Genomic DNA, 13,043 nt, shown 5'->3' on the forward strand with positions numbered 1-13,043 from the left:
GCGTATTATTAATTAAACGAAAAGTCGAGTGAGTCTGGCAGAAGTGCGGTCAGGTCATCAATAATTGTGGCTATGTACTGCGCAGTGGCAAGATGGCACCGCCCGTATGTGCAAGGATGTGGCAAGACGTTGTCCATATTTATATACAGTCTGATCCTGACCATTGCGTGCGATTGAGAAGCACCTTTTTTTCACATACAGTAGTAACCAGGATGCTTGGGTGTTGTAAATTTCATGACTTGAGGTCAAAAAAGCAATTGATCCCTGTGTGTTTGATTAAGCATGGAAGGTCTCTTTCTCATGTTACCTTTCATGTAAAATGTAATACAATAGCACTGTGATATATATATATATATATCCCTCCTGTAAAGCTAATGATCAGTATTCCTCAGTTTTCAGACTTCAGAGAGACGTCTCTTGTTCATTTTATGAGCCTCATTACAAACTTTATTACTTTCTTACGCTACGTTCCTGTCTGCATACTTGAAGCAATTTTTTTTCTTTGCTTTTATCACGATAAAATAAAGCTGAATCCCTTTTTTGATATGAGAACAGAAGTACCATCCATGCGGAGTAAGTCGCTCCCAGGTGTATAAATTTATTAGCCTCTCTTATATGTGGTTTTTCAGAGTTTTCTGGTCTTCATCAGAAACTCTTTGGCATCCTGCGGTGAGTTAGATTACCCGTCCTCTCAGGAAAGTGATATGGACATTATGGTATTCATTTTCCTTCTGTGTGCTGATGAGCCTCGAGCTTTAAACACTGTGAAGGTGTTCATACAAGGATATGCCCAAAGGGGGATTCTGAATATGTGGACTTTTCATTCGTTATTGGCTCTGTATTCAGTCCGGCACCTTGTTAGAAATGGATTTTTTATTTTTTTTTTTCCTACTATTCTGCTGACTTCTCAGACTTGACAATGATCCTGATTGGCTATGAAAACCAGCAGGTCTGATTCAAAGAGTCTGAGATTGTTTTCCTTACAGTTCATTTCAGTGTGACAAGTTTGACATCCTTCCAACTCCATTATCTCTCTGGAGAGCATCTGGCCTGCTTGTTATTTTTCAAACCTGTGCTGGAGCAACTCAGGGCTTCCTTCAAAGACATATGTTATTTTGGATGTTAATTTAATCAGGCGTACTATGTATATTTCATTGCCGAACATTTCATTGTGAAGAGAAATAGTATCAGGCTATTTTGAAAAGTCCCACACTGACAGCAGCTGGTCCACATTAAGCAGAGAAATAGAGCTTCTAACTTAATTGCTCATTAAAGGGAGGCTTATTAAACTTGCATTGTAATTGCATAACTTTTTTTGTGCACAGATAGACTAGCTGCCCGAGCACTGATGCACAATAATACACAGCCAGCACGCTAGACAATAGATTTTTCCACAGCCGGACGCTGCTCAATACTTCATTGTGAAATACAAATTACAGAGAATTTGCCCTTCAACCTTTAAATCTGACATCACAACACAGCCATCCCCTCACCCGGACAGCTTCAATGGCTCAGATCATCCACAAGCTTAATGTAGCAGAAGCATCAACTGCCAGCGACAATCTGGCCTGCCTTTCATTATGGTGTCCTCAGGACAGAAGTGATTATGCGTGGAAGTAATATGACATCTTCAAAAAGGCCGTGAGACTTTGAAGAACAGCGTGCGCTTATGCATGAATGGAATAAATGAACTTTAAATGCTACAATAGGAAAAAAAAGGGCTTTTGCTGGTATAACCAGCAGTAAATAGGTGGCGGCACAGTGTTTTTTTGTTTCACATAAGTCGAAAAAGCTGCCAGTCCAGGTTTATGTGAAGAGAATTTGCAATTACAGTTGTTACATATGCTGAATACTGTAGGAATGTGAATGCAGAAGGATTCTCTGAAGGGATTTTTACCCAAGTCCGTGCGTACATACAAGCCGCGTAGTGTACTCCTCCTGCTTGGACTGAGTGTGCATATTTTCATGTGCAATGCTTAGCCACTGAGTGTGTCTGTGTTCGCCAGACTGCTGAGGGCCCCAGACATCAGGTGATGTTATGGCTGAACAGAGTGCTGGATAGAAAATGTCAGGGATTGCAGCACAGGCGTAACACGCACAGAGGAAAAATAATAAGCACAATGCTGACGCGATTTGGGACGTCTGACTTAAGATTTTAGACAAAATAATAAATAAATAAAATAACAAAACAAAATGTCTATAAATAATGCTTGTCTGGCGTCAAACAGATTGGAAGCAATCGTCATATTACATTAATATATTTGTAACATCAAGGATTACACTGACATTGCTCCCAACCTCTGTGTGAGTGGTGTTGTATCAATGTGCAGATTTTTCTGGCACACACTTCAGTTAACTGATTATAGATATAGATGCATGTGAGTCTTACTCTAAAGGTCACCAAACAGCTTCACATTGCTCACCGAGGGAATATGAGGGAAGTCAAAAGTAGATTTAAGCCACTGTTGCAGCAAACGCTCGGTGGTAGTTTCATTCTGTGGGCTTTGGTCAAGACTATACAGACATTCGTGCTCAGAGGATGAATGCTGCTGACCTTGATCCTCTGCTTTCTTGGAGCATCGCTGCAAGGTTGTGTAACATTTTTTGATGCAGGTAATTAGACTCAAATGGAAGGCTCTTAGACAAAGGCAGGTAAAAGTCAAAAAGCTCTTTGCTTAATTCAGACTGGGTTCACTTGCGGAGAGGCAATCAACAAAGGCAGACTAGGCAGAAGGAGGAGGTAAGCAAACTTAGGTTTAAGTATGGGAGAGAAAAAAACTAGAGAAAAAAAACAGGCATAAATTCAACTCGAGTGCAAAGACAATCTAGCAAATTATTACTATTAAAGGTCAGGAATATAGACTAAGGAGGGGATGAGGTGAGGAAGAGGATGAATCCTAATGACTCTGGTGATCCCCTTGACTTTTTCTCCAGTCCTCCCACCTTTTATCCATCGAATTATCTCAGCATCTAATAAAGTCACCGGCACAAAATATTCTACAGACATTCACAGTTCCTAATGACTTCGGTGCTGCCTTGAATTTCTTTTTGTGTCATGTCGAGTTAAAATATGCAACAACTACTGAAGTGACTTCCATGAAAATGGATACAGACACATAATGAATTGTAATAACTTTTGTGATGCCTTACTTTTCCTGCAGCACTGTTTAGTTCAGCAAGCTATTATTTGTATTTAGGTCAAAGCAATGCTGTGGTTATTATATACTGCGAATATTTAGACCAGTGGAGGCTCCGGCAAAATTTCTAAGGGATGGCAATGCTAGCAATGTTAGACAATGTTGTAATAATGTGACCCATTCACCGGCTTTATTAACAGTTGGCTAACTAGACAGTGTCTCATCTAGTTCAGCAATTGTTTTATGTGATTCAACTCAGGTGGCATTACCATCAGTAACCTCTAGATGGCAGCCATTTAGCAGTTTAGCACCATTGGATCATAGACTGTATGAAATATAGACTACGCGTAACACTTTGCTGTGCTCTACTTTTGCCAGATAAAAGAAATGCTGGTTTATACTCTGTACTTATTTATTTATTTCTTTATTTTTTCTTCCTCGCACTTTTCTATGGGACCACTTTTCAGAGTGGTTGTCACGGCAACTGTTAGTCATCATCATGTCACGTCCTGTTTCTATAGCTTCAAATAACTAAATCGAAAAATTGACACTTGAACATGGATCAACATTATATAAACTACCTAAAACGAGAGAAACCATCCAAAAAAATGTATTTGACGTGTTCTGTGGTGTTTTAGTTCAGCCCAAGTCCCATTCACTAACATGGAGGAGGTGGAGCTTATGACCTATACTGCAGCCAGACACCAGGGGGACTTGCTCTACTTGCTTTGGCTCCACTTTTGAGGAGCTGATGTGTCATCCATCTTTATATACAGTCTATGCTTTTGATGTAAAGGCAACTGTTTTGATACTGATGATAATTGTCACAATCATCTGATTTGGTTCATCACATTCCATATAAGGAGCAAATCCAGAAAAAACATTGATCATTGCACTTAATATACAAGATGTTCCATCACCTCAACTCAGGGACATTCCTGCTATAGCAAAAGAAAAAAAACTGCCTGAAACCCACTCATATTGCATGAGAACTATCTGGCCGATACGCAGCCATGTTGAAATTGCCCAAAAGGGTGGGCCAGCAGAACTACATGGAACACAGCTAAATGCTGATTGGACTATATTTAGAGACACGTGGACAGTCTACAGTCGTGACAGTCACCGCCAGCTAGCTTTACCCTGTGGTTGAATATGGCAGAAAAGAAAATCTATATTTCTTCTTACTCTAGCAAAGTGTTGCACCATTGGTCCCAATGGAAAAATAACGCCCATGTTGTAGACTTATTTTTATCACTCCAGCTTGTCTCTCTTGTTGCTAATGTTGGCAGTACAACCCTGAAGATGTACATGTACAAAGTAAGATGCAGTTGCTGACCTCAGTTATGAATGGGTACAGTAGCACAACTTAGAAAACAATGAAATTTACAGATATTTGACACATAAGCCCTGTGATTCACTGGCAACCTGTCCAGGGCGTGCCCATCTCTTACCCCATGCCAGCTGTCAGAGGCTCCATCTCCTCACAACCCCCTTTGGGATAAGCCTTCATAGATAATGGATGGATGAATGGATTTTTGATGTATTTTTTTCTGCCTGCTCTGTTGTGAGTACAAAGTTTATGGGTCGTTACATATCAACATTATGGCACCTCAGACGCTTAACTTGTGTCTCGTTACGCATTTTATACCTTCTGTGTGTTGTTATAGGCAGCATATGACATGCAAGATGATTAGGGCTTAAGGACAGGGGAAGGCAGTAGTTCATTGCATTTGCGTCATTGATTCATTTATCATCTATTACTGCTAATCCTCTAGAGGTTTGCAAGTGGCCTGTCCCAGCTGTTATTGGGGGAGAGGCGGGGTACACTGTGGACAAGTCACTGGGCTAATACAGAGAGACAAACAACCATTTGCACTCATATAAACACCAATGACCAATTGACCTATCAAGCATCTGGACCAGCTTCTTCTCACGGTCCAAAGACACAAGACTGCACCGTGCCTCTTTTCTCTTTTCACCAGCAAACAAATGGGAAATTTGTGTAATTTAAAGCCATTTTTATTTACTTTTCTAAATACAACCTGTGATTGTTCGGTTTTATATCTAGTGAAAGGACCATTTTCATCTCTGTATGTGATTAGAAAAAAAACAAAAAACAAGCCCTCTAGCTTCTCTGCTCTTTGGTTCCTTTTTTTTTATTCTACCTCAGCTCTGTCTGGAACAATTTCACATGGCAGTAATTACAAAAACAGAATGCTTTTGGAGCCACTAAGCTTCTGGACAGCAGCAGATAAGAGAGGAGTTCTGGACTGCATAATGGTCAGGATTAACCTCCAGTACACCCTGACTTTTCCTAAAAGCAGGGACAGAGTGGCTTCCATCAGACAGTACATCTCTTCAAACCTTAATGACAACAAATCTGATTCGCAGACATTTATTCTAAAATGCGGTCGACAAAGAGAAGCCAACAAAGTAAGTGGAGATGATTAAGTCTCGCCACATCCGAGTCAATTTCTTTTGGTTTTCAGTGTTCACAAATAAAATAAAACTATAAATAATTATATTTCTAATATTTTGAAAGAGCAATCAAATTACTTACAGGTGACATTCTGATTTACAAAATTAAAAAAAAAAAAAATGAGACAAAATATAAAATGCAATAATATTAATAAAAGTAAAATATCAGACAAACATAGTGTAATTGCAGTAATTATGAATTCATTAGCGCTCACAAGACGCCACAGCGATTAGTAAAGTACCAGAACTGCTCAGTGTGTTCCGTACAACAACAATAATACCAGCAACAAAATATGTGGAGTGGAAGCAGCGGAGGAAGTACAGATGACAGTTAAATGAATGAAATAAATGTGCGTGCACTCACAGAACACTGGTAAGTCACTAATCATTCCTCCCTGTTTCCCTCAGGCTCTGTTTTTGCGTAAACTTCACATTGGATCTGAATGGTCAGTATTTCCAGTCAGCTGAAGCAGGACCCTGTCTGCGACCTTAATCATTGACCCAGACGCTGTTTCTGGAGACAAAGGACATGATTTACAGATAACCGCCATAGGCACACACACACACACACGCACACACGCACACATGCACACATTACTCCCCTCCCTTGTCTGCTTAGCCATGTGGTCGATATTCACCAGTGCATGTCACTGTGTCTGGGGAAGAGAGAGACAAAGGTTAATGATGGGGTAAAAGGGCAAAAACTCCCTCCCCTGTGTGTAGTTTGTACCCATTTTGATGGAGGAAAACAGGCAATGCACCAAGGAAGACTCCCAGGGAAAGTAATTGATGTACTGAGAGCATGTGTAAATTTCCCTAAAATGTCCTTGATAAATTCTAGCATGGGCCATATAATTTCTCATTAAGCAAACTGCATCGGAGTAGTTTCACTTGATTGTCCTCTGTCTTGTCTAAAATGGGAACACATTATACGCTGATTTACTTACAGTAGATTGTTGTTCTTTAGACATAATGAAAGAAATATGATCATTTGATGGCTCATGAATGCATTCTGCTAAAATCATTGTCAGTTATTATAGTTACCTTTTTACCAATAGGGAAATAAGGATCATATTTTAGCAGTTTTTCGCTTTACATTCTTACCTGTGCAAAGATTGTAAGGTGCTGGAGCTACAGCTTCACAGCTGGAGCTATAGCTTCACAGCAACGCTAAGAGCTGCCGCAGAATAATCCATTGTTAGGTAATATAAAAAACACATGCGTTCATCTATTTTATGACACTGATTCACAAGACAAAGAAGTGCAGGTGCAGGATCCCTGCAGGTGGTGGAGCAATAGATTGCTAGGTATAACTGAGAGGCAACCTCCGGTGATGAAAAATGAAGCTGACACAAAAGTGTAAAAAACTGTAGTTCCTTGAATGGCCACTAAATGAGTTAAATCACATAGACCTCCATGTTAAAATGCACAACATTACAGCAGAAATCAACATATTTACAATATAGCACAAAATAAAAAGAAAAGAACAAACAACATTGGTCTCTATCACTAATTAATACTACTAACTAATTCACTGTAAAATTGTATGAAATTAAATTATATGAAGGCTTCAAGTTGTGCATAATAAGAGCTTGGCTGCTTTGAGTGACGGGTGGGTGCCCACTAGCTATCTGATTAGTTCAACTTACACCCCACCTCTCTGTTTTCTAAAGGTCGGGTGTGAGTTGAACTGAGGTTCCAAGATGGCGACTATTGGCGCCAACACTGGGCTTCAAAAACTGCTCTTCAAGAAACCTGTGTGTGACATAATGGAGGGTTTTTGAATCTTTTAAACTGAAATTGTCCTTTAATTTATGATCATCAAATGTCTCGGCAGCTGTCACTGAACTTTAGGAAGTTAACCTAAATTATTCTAAAACTATAGAAACAATAATCTATAAATTACACCAGGTATGGAAGCAAGACAAATATAGATTGTTGGTAAAAAAAGATAAGACTTAATTGTTTCCTGTGTAAGTAGTCTAGTCCAATATATTATACAATATATATTGTGTATATATACTGTGTATGTATACAATTACTTTAAAAAATTCTGCAGAGGAAGTTTTGACAACCTTTTGAGCAATATGTTCTGGATGGATATTTAAAAACATCTATACGTATGTACAGTTTTCTGTGATATCTCTGTTCTACATTAACAACTCCAGGTCTACAGTGAAAGCAGGCTCCGTTTGGGAGCCCTGTTCCCTTTAATCCTCTTTAACTTCCCCCTGCTTCTCTCACCAAAGAGAAACTAGCAGCAGAAAATCATTTTTCTACTCCATAGCCCGTCAACAAAGGCTTACATTTGGCTCACGGCTTCGCGCAATTTACTCATGGAGAGCGTGAATTAGTGAAATGGAGAGACAGAAAGAGTGAGAGAGAAAATAACACATCAACAGCTGGCAACAGAAATGTTTAATGCCACAGTATTTTTTTTAATCCAAACTAAATAAAATCTCATGTGCTCTCCCTCAATTTAACTTTGTTTATCTTGACCCTGCTCCCTTAAGTGCCCCATAATGAAAATTGTAGTGGTGCGATTCCTCCTTTTTTCAAGTGACCAACTGCTCCGGACTGTGTCTTTTACATTTTTATCCTTCTTTGGCAAAGACAGGCTCATTGTTTTTCCAGCGCAACCCTGCATTTATAGCCCGAGTGCTCACCCGCTGCATGAACACAGTGGGTTCATTGAAACAAACGAGAGGGCTGCATTTTTTACACATTGCTAACATCGGCTTGAACAATCCCTAAGTGAGCTCATTCTGCTGTGGGAAGTGACATCTTAACAGGATTGCAGTATTTAACATTATTTTAAAATAGATCCTAAATTTCCTAATTCCTCGTCATCTATTTAGTTGCTTATGTGAATTAAACCAACTACATCTGATGGAACATCAGTACATTTGGTGACAAACAACATTATTAATAAGACCTAGAGATGGATAGAGTAGAAGGACGAAAGTAATGCTCAGCCTACATGAGACCCTTTGTTACCTTGCAGAAGAATGTGTGTGTTTTGCTCTTATTGTAAGGTGTATAGACCAGCCTTGATGCTGAAATGTGGAAAACTGCTTAGGTTTTAGATGTTTTTCCTTTGTTGTGTTCCAAGGTAGACTTGTGAGTGGTTTTATCTGCTTCCTCTCATGCAATCATTTGTCTGAGTCCTGCTCCAAAAGAGTAGACAAACAAGTAAATGTGCATGCTGCATACGCCAAAGGAATAGTGGGCTCCCCTATGTGTTTGAACCAGGAAATGAGAGACGATTTGCAGGGGGCCCCGTATTAATCAGGCACATCAGCTGTCTAGCATTATTTAATTAGATGTAAAAATAACCTGAGCGTGCTGTGATAGCTGGGCTCAGGGAAGCCGGTTCTGCTTTAAAACAAAGGGTTTATAAAATCCAGACTGATCAGATCAGCTGAAAGCAATGATGTGAATCTCAATATAGACAAAGGGAGATCAAAACTGACACATATCACTGTGACACTGCAATGCAAATGTGCATACAAACGACTGCCACTCTTTCGAGTTTTCAAAATTTCATTGTTTTCACAATTTGTCAGGTACCTCAGGTAAGCAGATTATGCTACTGACAGTTTTTTTATTCTCCATCCGTCCGTGAGTGTCGTGTTTCTAAACCATTAACAGCATGAAGATGGATGGCGGAACAGCCCCCCTGGTGGCTACCTGCAGTATAGGTCATAAGCTCCACCCCATGTTAGTGGATGGGACTTGGGCCAAACTAAAATCTACTCTTTCCTGAGAGTAGTAAAGAATAAACAAATAAATAAGTACAGTGCATAATCCAACCTTCCTTCTTCGTTGTAATTCGTGGAGATAGAGCAGAGTGCAGTATTAATTAAACAAAAACGCAAGTGAGTCTCTCCACGTTTCTCCACGTGACTCCACTCTCGGACCGTACTACGCAGACTCTGGCTCCAAACTCGCAAGATGGTGCTACCCGTATGCCCAGGAAACTAACGTCAGCTTGGCTAATGCAAGGGAGTGGGAACGTTTTGTCCATATTTATATACAGTCTATGCTCTAAACCATTTGACATTATTTTGCTGACTTAAAAGCATTGGGAAAAGACTCATTAAACATGGTATTACACCTCCCACTAGACAATATATATCCAGGGTTGGGTCAGATTACTTTGAAATGTAATCCATTACTGACTACAAATTACATGGCAATTTTTGTAATCAGTAACGTAATCAGTTGGATTACCAAAAACATGTAACGTAATCTGATTACTTTTAGATTACTTCAATAAATATGCACCTTAAGTAAAAGACACCGTCACAGAATTGATCAATGAATTCTCTTTTTATTTTTCTCTTTATTATTTCATTACATCTAAGAAAACTTTTTGCTCTCAGTAAAGCATTCCTTTGTGAATGAACTAAAAACTGTATTAACTAAAAACTTTATATTTATTACTAAGTACTTTCTTTACTCTGAACATATCCGTTTTTCAGACCATATCCTCATATCAACCTGTTTAACTATTTTCTCACATCATATTGAATGTTTACAACTAAAAACATTCCTAAAACATTTTTCTATATTTTCTCATATTTCTCTTTCTGAACATTTCTCATAACATATCCACAACATGTCTTTCAAAATCTCAAAATAAGTCTGTAAATAAGTCTGTAAACATATCATAGAACAAAAGTGAACATGTTCTTTTTAAAATGTAATCAGGTAATCCCCAACAATGTAACTGTAATCTGATTACACAATTTTTGTATTGTAATCTGGGCTGATTATAGTTACTTGATTTTTGTAATCTGATTACGTAATCTAGATTACATGTAATCCATTACTACCCAACCCTGTATATATCTATATACAAACTCACATCTATGGGTTACTTACATAGGTAGGGACATGATTCTAAATTTTGAGAGGGCATTTGATGATAAGATATCAATTTATCTCAAATGTAGCATGTACTTCAAACATAACAACATGTGGGGATGTTGTTCAGCTCCGGCCGGTGTTTCTGCCGCAGCTCTTCTCAGTTTGATTTGTCCCTCTGTAGCCTTTTCCACATACCTATGGGTGTTTTTCCTGCTTTAGCTCGGCAATGCTGCTGGGATCAAACTGTATAAATGATTCAGAATTTCCTATATCTCTCAACCCAGACCATGTCTATTATTCCCACAACATCCCTTTGTTCAAAAAAAAAAAAAAAAAAAAAAGAGGAAGGAAAAAAGAAATCTGCCAAATAAAAACACACAACACACACTCTCAGGCACTCTTGAGAAGGCGCCCCAAAAATAACTGCATTCACTATTTAGGAGGCGTCAGATGTGCTTGCAGGCATGAAACGCGTTGCTAAAAGGGAAGTGGCAAGAATGTGGCGTAAAGGATATTATTATTATTATTGGGTAGGTATGGGTTATGATGTTCCAAGCAAAATGTAGAAATGTTTTTTGGTCAGTGTAATGATTGACAGTGTTTTTAGATTGTTTTGAGAGAGAGATGGATCTGGAAGAACATACCATTGATTTTGGTGATGACATGACCTTTTGTTTTCTCCTGCCAACTGTTCTCCAATGAAACTTCCCCTTTCCATTACTCATAAAAAAAAAAAAAAAAAAAAAAAAACATTCTGTACATATTTATTCTCCCTTTTAGTTTCAGGCAACTCAAGGGAAGACATGACGGCCAACCGTTGGCATGACGCTTATCTATCTATCTATCTATCTATCTATCTATCTATCTATATATATATATCCACAAATGATAGAAACAGCAAATACCATTGATTTTGGGCATGTTATGACCTTTTGTTTTCTGCCACCAACTGCTTCCAACGAAAATTTCCCTGATCCATTACTCATAAACACACAAACCACTCTCTACACATTCATCCTCCCTTGTGAAAGAAACCAATTTCACCATCGCACAACAATCTGATTCTCTCGCTATAACTATTCTGTCATAAGACAGTGTTGTCAGCGAATGTAATGGTCAGCTGGGGAGATTATGGGGTCCTGATGAAAGTCTACACGCTGCTGAGTGTTTTTGTACGAGCCTATAATTTACGCACCCTGATACGTTCGCTTTCTGAGCAAGAAAAAGGTACGAAGATTAATATTTAGGTGGCAAATTATCCAGACTATCTCAGGGGACACCAGTCTCCACAGTGTGTGGAGTTTATTAAGTGTATTGTTCAGTTTTTCTGACTGCTGCTCATTGCACATGAGAAATGGGGATGTGATAGAACTAGGGGAGGGACCAAGGGACCTCTGTTATAAAACCAGCAAGAGATCTGCCCTGTCCTTGGGATTTAAACAAGTAGAATAAGGAAGTTTTATGACCATATGTTGACAGTGTCACGCGGAGAGAAATTAAAAATCGATGTGTCCTCCTATCATCCGTGCTACGCCTCAGTTTCATCACAAGCTCTGGTGACTATTGACCTCCACAGAGTATTCATCATGACATGTCAGGGGAGGGGGAAGAAAGTCTCAAGAAACACTGCTTCGACCTTGATTTTTATTCATTTATTTTGTTAAACGATTGATGAAACTGGTCATTAACTGAGAAATCAACATTAATCACCATAGGAGCCAAAGCATAAAAATAATCAACAGCCTCCCCCTCCCCGGTTTGAAGCAGGGAGATTTAAACACCTGTTCTTTGTCATTCCAGGATGTCCATTTCAAGGACAATTATTACAAAAGGGATTAAAACTCTCTTCTGTGCAGTTATATAATAGGCAATGGGATTTAGATTGACCTTTTCCTGATGAAAGATGAGTTATTATTTCCTTCTTTACCCCGAATGGAAGCGATACAAAGATGAGTGGTGTAGTTCACTTGTACATAACAGGAGCTACTTTCAGACCAACAGAATCCATATACAACAGCAGATGGAACAACAATGAAGCCATTTATTGAATCTATGCTATGCCACTGTTGGCCTTGTGAAGACTCATGATGGTTCGGTATTTTTCTTAATGGTGTCACAAGGCTATAATATCTCAAAGGTCACACGTTAATGTTAGTTAGTCATGAATGCTTTCTGTGCAATGTTTTAGCCTGGTCATGTGACTCTCAACTGTTTTATTTTATTACTGAAAGTTGACCAGTGTCAAAGACAGGATTTACATATAAGAGCAGCGAGAACCAACAAAACATATTTAATCCAAAAAAAGTATAGTGATGTATTTACCAGCAAAATATTCTGCCTATTACTTTCACACGCATTTATTAGAATAGGTAAAGTGTGTCCTGTGTCTCTAAGCCTTGATTGCAAGACAGCCTTTGGCATAACATGATAATGGTATAGGGTTCAACTTGATGGATCTGTTGGGTCTCTAAATTGCCCTCTATATGTGCCAATTTGGAAAACCAGTCAGTATTTTGCATGTTTGCTTGTGTAGTTTCACAGAAAGGCTTTCCTCTT

Source organism: Chelon labrosus (genome assembly GCF_963514085.1).
Source record: "Chelon labrosus genome assembly, chromosome: 3".
Classification (NCBI taxonomy): domain Eukaryota; kingdom Metazoa; phylum Chordata; class Actinopteri; order Mugiliformes; family Mugilidae; genus Chelon; species Chelon labrosus.